This window comes from Haplochromis burtoni, unplaced genomic scaffold, assembly GCF_018398535.1.
Source record: "Haplochromis burtoni strain Fernald_Lab_line unplaced genomic scaffold, NCSU_Asbu1 Contig_118, whole genome shotgun sequence".
NCBI classification, from domain to species: Eukaryota; Metazoa; Chordata; class Actinopteri; order Cichliformes; family Cichlidae; genus Haplochromis; species Haplochromis burtoni.
The window spans coordinates 1,036,377-1,046,419 of record NW_024582479.1 but is presented as its reverse complement, the minus strand read 5'-3'; the positions used below and the strand labels follow the sequence as shown (position 1 = coordinate 1,046,419).

General features: G+C 39.4%; 1 protein-coding gene across 4 annotated transcripts in view; it reads left to right on the top strand.

The window, feature by feature from the left end:
* Positions 1-10,043, top strand: part of rimbp2a (RIMS binding protein 2a) — an 83,001-nt gene that overhangs the window by 38,046 nt on the left and 34,912 nt on the right. The window lies entirely within an intron of this gene.

Genomic DNA, 10,043 nt, shown 5'->3' with positions numbered 1-10,043 from the left:
GTATTGGGTATGTGCATGCTTCGCCTCGTTGCTTAGTGTGTGTGTATATGTGAGCAAGTTTTTTAAATTTGGTTGAGGAGTTATGTGCTGGCTTGACTCAAAATGACTGTGTGTGTGTGTGTGTGTGTGTGTGTGTGTGTGTGTGTGTGTGTGTGTGTGTGTGTGTGTGTGTGTGCGCATGCACTTTTCTATTCTGAACATGAAGGTCCACCCAAGCATTATGTGAACATTAAGTTCCATCCAAGCACATGTAATCCCTAACCAGCTCCTGGGCTCCTCATTAGCATTACACTGACGTTCCTCCGAACTTATTTTCCAACCCTCTGATATTCTCTGCGTGGCCGGAGGGAACAATAGGTCGTGCTCACATCAAATGTGTTATGTCATAAGTGTGACTTGAAGCCTTACTGCCCATGTCAGTCGGGCCTGATTTCACTCTTACTGCCTGCTTCCACATTTTTACACATACCACACAGACACACACTTCAGTGTTTACACTCCCATGCCTTAATGTTTCCTGTGGGGCATTTGTACTCTTAAGGGAAGCCAGAGTTTTCCCTGGAGGGCTGTGCATGTTCTGTCCAGCTGGATCACTCCTACACAGCATATATAGTTAAGTTTGCACATCTGGGCTCACTCCTTTTTCCTCGCCCTGTTAAGATCATTTTCAGACTGAATGCTTTTTATATTATATTCCAGTTTGTGCTTCTGATACCTATTTTTGGTGAGCACTTGGTGGAAGCCATGGCTGCTACTCTTACTTACTTACATTACAGGACCCTTTGCATATTCTTACTTTCTGGTTCTCCACCTGATGATTTAAGAGCTTTTGTGACCAGAATGGGGTCATGATTAGTATAATATTAAAGCTTAAAACATACTTACATCAAATGTTACCAAACACATTTTTCTGACACTCTGTCTCTTTATGTTCAGCATGCTTATAGCTAAAACAAGTGCAAGCTGTCTGTGCCCAAAGTGTCTTTATCATTTTGTAGTAATACACAGTTGTAGCATCTGTCACAGTTTTGGTTGGTTAAATGTGTTAAAAGTAAAGAAAAGTAAAACTACTGAAAATTATTTCATTTAGGAGATTGTAGCTTGTTCAGTTCAATTCAATCTAGTTATTTGTATATAGCGCCGATTCACAACAAAAGTTGCCTCAAGGCAGTTTCTATTGTAGGGTAAACACCCTACAATAGAAACAACCCCAACAATCAGACGGCCCCCTGTCAGCAAGCACTTGGCGACAGTAGGAAGGGAAAAACTCCCTTTTAACAGAAAGAAACCTCTGGGGTGTGCTGGGGAGAGGAGAACAGAGAGAAACAGGTGTAAACACACAAAAAGTGGAAAGAGGTGAAGAAGAAATGCGCAGTGCATCATGGGACGTTCCCACAGCAGCCTGAGCCTATTGCAGCGTAACAAAGGGATGGTTCAGGGTTACCTGATCCAGCCCTGGTTATGTGCTATATCAAAAAGGGAGGTTTTAAGCCTAGTCTTAAAAGTAGAGAGAGTGTCTGTTTCTTAAATCTGATCTGGGAGCTGGTTTGACAGAAGAGGGGCCTGATAGCTGCTGCAAATTTGGGGAAGTGTGCCCCTGCTGGGGAACAGCTGTAGCTACTTGTTACCTTGCCTCAGGCTTGAAACTTTGAGATGTCTGACGTGAAAAAGTCAACTCCGGTTTGCTGCTGGGTCAAAAGCAAGCACCGTAACACAAATAAACAAGTGCAAATACTACAGTTTACAGTATTATCTTAGCTGAGCTCAAGGAGTAAGGAGAGAAGTGGCAAAGTAGCTTGAAGGGTGACGTGAGTGAGGATGTTTTGCTACGTGAAGGAGAAGTTAATGGCTTCTGACTGTAGCGCCGGCCTCTCCCTGCCTCTCCTCTGGTTTTTTCACTGAATAAAACCACGGATGGTCTCCTGCTCTTGGTCCTGCTGATATGGTAGCTGTTTGATTTCTGCTTAGAAGGCGAGCAAAACGTTAAACTACACATTCAAGAAGAATCTGTATATGTGCGATTTTACTAAATGCAAAAGACTGTACTGTGATTTCTTCTCTCCAAGAGGGTTGTAAATGTGCATAAAATTTGGTTGCCACATTGAACTGAAGTGGAGCTTTTTGTGTTAAATTTAAAAGTCTGGGACTACATATAGGCTACAGATGTGCAGGAGTGAGTCACATAATTCATGTGCAGACCTTTTTTTCAAGCCTTTATTTACATGTGTGTGAAAATTCCCCAGATTGTTACTGTATCGTATGTTAGGACAACTTGCTGTATTAAAGTGACGGAGCGTGTTCATCATATGAGGTATTCTAACTACATGAGCTATTTCGAGGGGTTTTAAATGCGTGGGATTCAGTTGAAAGGTCTGCTCTGTGACACAGTGGGCGCAGAAGGGCTTAAGGCTAATATATGCCTGGAGATGCTAGTTATGCAACTCATTCATGCTTGCATGCACACACACACACACACACGCACACACGCACACACTTCAGCTCACGCTTCACTGTATTGGTATTACCCCATGCCATCTGTGTCCACAGTTTGCAAATAAAAGAGATGACCTCATAGGTCTTGTGTGACGTTCTATTATGACTGCTCACATGTACACACGGGTTTACACAAACACACACTACTCTCAAAACTAGATTGGCCACTCAATTATGTTTTATGAATGAGGCACTTGTAGCTGCATAATCAGCAGTACAGGTTAGAGAAATCAGCTGAAAATGCTTTGAAACTGACATGTAAAAACTGACATCTTTACAGTGTCTTTTAAAAATGACATTATGGTATAGTTGCTAAAACAACATTCCATGCTAAGGGAAACAATATTAAGTCAATCTGCGATGCAGAAGGTTGCGGTTGTCATCGGAAGGGCAGAGTTTACAAATAAAATACACACACATAAACACTACTACGTATTAAATGTTAGCGCAAATCATTTGTTGTGAATGGACTGCGCAGTTATAACCCAGCATTTGCTTTTGTGTCATGCCTACCAATCCAAAAGTAATGCACGGTATTAACTGCATTATAAACGACTGATCTCAAAATGCTCTTGAGACTTACTACATTATGCCAAGGAAGCTAATGTTTGGCTGAAGATCAAGTGGGATGGAAGTCACACATTCTCTCACGAAAGGGCAAACACCTATTAAGCTCTTCAGAGGACAAAGCCTGTGTTATACATCATCTTTTATGCTGAAGTGTAAAGCTTGCTAATGCTATACAATAAATCCTCCAAAATGTCCCAGCTTTTCAAAACCAATTCCTTAAGTGGGGACATACAGTGTCAATGTACAACTGTCTTAAAGTTAACCTTGAGAGTGTGTCCTCTTTTAGACTCTTTTGTGTTATGCTGTAGCTCAGTGCTTTGTAATCGGCACTGAAGTGACTTAGTTGGTCTCTTTTGGTTCAGATGTGCTTCAGGTGCACTGTGGACAGCACTTTTATCTCTCCATAGGTGCTGTCTAACATTTGCTACTCAAGGTTCACTATCTTGTCCAAGGATACTTCAAGGATACGGCATGCAAACCGGAGTAGGCAGGGATCGCTCCCCTGACCTTCCAGTGGGTAGACAGCACCACGGGAGTCACAGTGGCCGTGTTAAAAGTAAAGTAATACAAGAGTATAAATTTATTACTAAAATTATTACACCAAACAGATTTATATGCATCTTTGACTCTGAACACTAAACTGAGTTCTTCTATTGGAAATGTTACATATAACATATCCAAAGATACGTTTTTGTATAGTTTAAATCCTACTCTGCTACACCCTAGTTTACGCTCTTCTTCGCTGCCTTTGTGAGCACACTGATATCATAATAATGAATGAGAATTTCATGAGAGCTAACAATTACATATATACTGTACTAAATACTACAAGGAAGTAAGAAAAAACTGATGTGTTTCAGCACAAGGCTTTCCTCAGGGTTTCTGATACAAGTGGGTGCTGCCAGCCATAAAACACAACCAGGACCTAATCAGTAACAGGCACAGGTGGCAACAACTAACAGTTTGTCAACATGCAAAACCAACAGTGCGCTCCAACCACCAAATCAACAAAATGTGCACAAAACACTGAAACATACTCACAGACAAAAACAAACCAAACACTTGAATAAAATTCCTTTTTTAATCCACCAGGATACACAGTTTGCAAATGATACGTCTAATGTGCTTCCCTTTGAAGAAGTTTATGTTTCTTATTGCTCTCTCTTTTCAGTGACATAATGACTCCAATTCCCTTGAACGGTAGACCAAAAATGCCACATCCAGTCAGCTGAAAATGTCTCGCTATAAAGCACCTCTTTCTTCTCTCTCGATCTTTTTTCCTATATTGCTTTCGTGTTTAGAAATTCGAATCCTTTACTCCCTCTTAGTCTTACTCACATAGCATAACCCACAACGACGTGTAAGTAAATATGCTCCATGTATAGTCCTACAAGTCATCACATTACTCACTTGTATTGTTTTACTCTTGTTGATTTCATTTTGTGTAATAAATGATCGCATATATCACACTGATATGCTACTCTGTCACCTGCTTCCATATCACAGTTGTTTTACAGTGAGATATTAAAGGACTGGTGGCTTGCTTTTGTCTAACGTGGCCCACTGACACACTGTACTTGGAGTGTGATTTAAATAATTGCAGGCTTATAGAGGTTTTTAAAGGATGAGTTCAAACTGAAATATTTCTTCAATTAAGTTCATAAATGTTATTTCAAATTTATAGATGTTAAAACCCTTCACATTTTAACCTTAAAGATGTACATAAAAGCAAAACCAGCTGTTCTGTTTTTAAAATTATGATCAATAAAAAAAAAGTTAAAGGTAACATTTACAGTCTCCAGGTCAGTTTTCAGGGCGTTTGCGCTGGTCTGCATTACTAAGGCTAAGGAGCTGTCCATGGTCCTGACTGCATCAACTATTCAATAGTGGTGAGCTTGATTTTCTTGCAGGAGATGTCAGTGAGGATATAACATTACCAATTTGTCCACTCACTAACCACAAGTACAGAACAATCTCTCTCACACACTCAGTTATTAAGGACAGCTGCATGCATAGATACATTGACTGTAGATGTCCTATTATACCACTCACTCACAACGGCAGTCCAGAGTTTAATGAAGAGATCTGGAGAAAATCATCTGTTTATAATATCTCAAGATTTAAAGAGGACTGAGATAATCTAATGTAGCAAGATATGAATGTTATATATCTTAAACACAGAGGAGAATATGCCTTTTGGACGGGAAAATGGTATAAAATTACATTCAAATACGAATGTTTGTCAACAGTGAGGAGAATATAGTTTCAGAAACTTAAGCCATGAACTTCCTTTTGCATTTTACTTGTATAAAAAGGTCATGTCTGTAGTAATTACCTATTACGGGCACATCTCTGTTTGTGACTTGCTGCTCACAGTGACGACGGCAGATGTTGTCAGTGTGTCTTTCCGCCCACAGTTAAGTGGAACAAAGTGTTTCCGCCATGACATCTAATTAATGACAATCCTCCTGCGGAAAACAGCACCAATCCTCTACCCACAAGAATCCTATTTAGAGTCAGGAGTAGCCATCCCACAAATCTCTGCAATCATGATTTCATCCCCCATCAATTCTCCATTAGAAATGCATCATCTCCTGGCTTATTTTCTCAAGTATTATTTTGCAACATTTAATATTGCTATTAGGATCCAAAATGTGTTTTTCTAAATTCAGCAAATCCAAGATCACATCCATAAAATCCTATATTAGCTTTCAAAGGATATTTGAATGCTGCATTTAATGTCACTTAATTGGTTTTTTAATTAAAAAATGGAAGAATTTAATCTCTTAAATATTGTTTAAATTATTTGTTATTTCATCAAACACAGCTGAGTGTCCTCTGTGATTGACATAAGGACTTATTTGCCATTTTTCTTTTTCCTATGTAGCCCAGTTTAGATTCAAGTGTGTATGAATCTGAGTAGATCAAATATAATTATACAGTCACTGACTATTTTATTAGCTGGACCTTGCTGGTTATGGTATACACTGGTCAAAGAGATGGACGTGCAACAATACTCTGGAGAGCTGTGAACTTTAAACAATGGTCAATTGGTACTAAGGGGGCCAGAGTGTGCCAAGAAACTATCCTTCACACCATAATGCCACCAACAACTGAACTTTTAATACAAAGTTGGATGGATCCATGCTTTCATCTTGTTTACAGTATACCTAATCTGACCCTTGAACTGCTGGAGCAAGAATCCAGACTAACTGACCAGGGAAGGTTTTTCCAATATTCTTTTGTCCAACTTTGGTGAGCCTGTGCCTTTTGTGTTGTAACAAGTGGTTATTTGGGTTACTGTTGCCTTCCATTCAGCTCAAAGCATTCTGGCAAATCTCAGATCGACAAGGTATTTTCACTGGATGTTTTCTCATTTTCAGACCATTCTCTATAAACCCAGAGAGGGTTACCAGTAACTCTGCTAATTCTAAAATGCTTATCATATATGCATATCGTCTCATCACCAACAACTGTGCCACAGTCATGGTCACTTCTTCCATCTTTCTTCCCCATTCTGATACTCGATGTTTACATGTCTAAATGAGTCGCTGCCATTAAATATTTCTGTTAACAAGCAGTTACACTGGTATAGCTAATATATTATCCTGTGAGTTTGATTACTTCTAAGCCACTCTGCTGTATCCTACATTATTGTGTCAGTAAAATGTGGCAGAACAAAAGAATAAGAAAATAAATATTTTCTTAAAAGGGCATCTTCGGGCCTGGGTAAAGATATATTTATAGTCGAACTCACACAATAGTGCAATCCATATAACAAAATAATGTAGCTGCAGCTTGTTTTTTCATGACTTGATGAATCATTGCTTAAAGACACTGTATTTGTCTTATTTGTGGCAGGTGCCAATTCATTTTTTGGAAATTCTACTATTATGAAGCTTCTAAAGAAAGTGTCAACAAGAAAGTAAGATATGAGCCAGTAATATAGATGCACAGAACATTTTGAGAGTTTAGGACCTTGGTGCCTGGCAGCCGTGAGCTAAGGTGGGTTCAGTAGCTAAATTTGTGGTTTTATGGACAGAATGATAATTATGGTGATGGAAGGGAGAGTCTGTATGAGTGTGTGTGGGTGTTGAGTGGTAGGCAATGAGAAATGACAGTATGGAAAGGAAGAAAGAAAGTTATCAGAGTGAATTAGACATTAGCTGTATTGATGCCTCTCCCTTAAGCCAATCCAGCCTCTCTGCATGCACATATGGAACACAGATTTCAAGATTCACACATGCCTGCTACTCTTTCACTTGCTCTGCACAGATGTCAGTGGTGTTAAATTGCGTTTTTTCTTAAGAGTACACCACATTTCCATATCCTTCATATCGTCAAACCAGATTTCTTTGTTTATTTGTGGATATTGGAGGTTTAAATTGGCACGAAAATGTGTGTGTCCTTTGGCTTCGCAGTTTAGCTGTGTGTATACAAGATGTTAGGGAGTGTTAAGCTGAGCTGTGAATGTGTGATTCACTGTAAGTGGGAGGAAGTAGAGAAGCAGACATCATTCCTGAGGCCCATAAAAAGAAGGCTTTAAAAGGTCATTCTCTTTCTTTCTGTGGTTCTTTATTACTCTCTGTCTTTTCTTTCAAACTTTCTTTTCCTTGATGGGAAAGAAGGTTGAGCAAAAGAAAGTTTAGGGTTTCTATTGCTGTCTTCTTTCCAGTTATCTGTACATTCAGTCCATCTCCTCCCCGCCTGTCTTATGGTGTCTGCTACAAGACCATGTCCTGGAGATTTAGTGAAGTGTGTGACTGAGACTGACATCTCCCTGTTTTTCATTTCTGCTTAATTAACAGCAGCATAGCTGGAGGATTTGTAACTGCTGCTGCAGGTGTGGCTCTGTACATTGAAAAACGCTGTAGTCTGCAGGGCTGTGATGTGGCGACATGAGTTACACAATAACAGCAGCAAGTGAACTCACTCACCAGTCTCTGTGTCTTCCTGTCCTTGTCTGTTCTCTATCTCGGTCTTGGTTTGATTGTGTCTCTCTGACATCCCTGGCTGTCACTCTGCCTGCACACAAAGAGATGAATGAATCTGGCTGGCCCCTCACTTTGTCTGTTTTTCTCTCTCCTCCTCTTGTCCAGAGTTTATTGAGTTCCTCGATTTATTGTACTGATAAATTTGATCATAAACCTCTGAGCTCCACAGTCTTTTCTCTTGCAGAAGGTGATACAAAGCTTTGGCCATTTTTTAACTCGTGACAGTCAGGTTCACAAGAGCATATTGCGCTGATGTATGGTGTGTCAATATGCTATTAGCGCTGTTAAGCATAATACAAAAGAGAATGTAGATAGACTGAGGTTTGTTATACTAAGCTGTTGAAGGGTAACAAACAATCCAAATGAGAAGCACAACAAAGACAAAAAAAATGAGATGGAGAACAAGTCAGTGAAACATACAATAGCACAAAAAATGGTAGACACACAATCTGACAAAGGCTGACTCAAACTAAATAGAATACTGTGCAAAGGTTTCCGTTATATTTTGCTAGGAAAATGGAGAATAAGGGCAGTAATTCACTGAAAAATGTACAAACATGTGCAGTTTGTACAATTCTAACAAGGTGGAAAGTCAATATTTGGTATTAACACCTTTATTCGTCAACACAGCCTAAACTCTCTTAGGCAAACTTTCTTGTCATTTCTTCTTCAGTCTTCAGGAACAGTTCTCCAGGCTTCTTAGAGGACATCCAGAGCTCTTTTTTGGATGTTGGATTCATTTTCTGTCAAAATGATCCCACACTGCTTCAGTAAAGTTGAGGTCTGGGATCTGGGGAGGCCAATCCATGTCTGATCCACAATTTTTCTAAGAACACACTCCACAGCACGCTTTCTTACAGCTAGTTTTTAGTGCAAAGATTCTATTTTATGCCTATCAAACTGTGTTATTTTTTTTTTATAGATTCAGCTAAAGATATGCGAACAAATCATGTACGTTTTTGACAGTCTACTAATAATTGGTATCTTGCTAAGAGGGACTTATTCAGTTAGGTTGATTGGTTCAAAGGTCATTCAACCTAACTTCAAAGTGGATAAACAAACAAAAAAGAAAACACAGCCAATACCAAAAGGAGAACTGATGCTCAAGACGTCTTTAAAAATGACAAGAAGTTATGGCTCTTTGGAAGCAACATATAAAGAAATTATGTTGTGAAGTGTAGCTCAAGACTTCTGTACAAGGAGGCCAGGTTAAACAGGAACAACTGAAACTAATGAGGAATGACACAATAATAGTAGTAAGTAGTAATATAGTACTTTCAATGCAGGAGAAACAAAGAATAACCCAATATCAGTAAACTTAACATAAACCATTACAAGTGTGGCTCTGCCGTTTTGAATATAAATGTATAGAGGTTGTGTTTCAGTGTATCTGAAATCCAAGTTTACTTTCAAACCTCCCCTGGACAGTAACTGTTGCATTTGGAAACAGTATTTTTAAAAACAAGCCCTGCTCTTTTTCCTGACTAGACATAACAAGAAAATAAAACCTGTCATTAACTCCTGTTGCTTTTTGTTTGAAGACAAAGAGGAAAGGCCTTGCTGCTATTATAAATTACTTACCCACATTTTAATGCCGGAGTGTTGAGAATGGCAATGAGCAGTATCAGTGAAGTGGTATTACGTGCCAGGATATGAACAGTCGCAGTAAAAATCACTCTTGAGTGTGCTGCGGCGTGATAGGAGGAGAGCATTGGCCTAGTTTGAGTCTGGCGTAATTATGTAATGCTTGAGTACCTGCAGCACCAGCGGCATGACAACTTCTGAATGTAGAGGGAGCAGACAGGAACTGCACATCACTTTTCAATCCTTTTACGTGGTTTGCAAGTTAATCTCGTCTTTAGCTAGGAGGGTTTTACTGACATTGTGCGCACGATTGCTTATTTAGTACCCGACTAACATTCTGGGACTCCCTTGTTACATCTTTTTCTCCTCACTTTAGTTTTTTCCCCCTATTTCTCCCTCAGA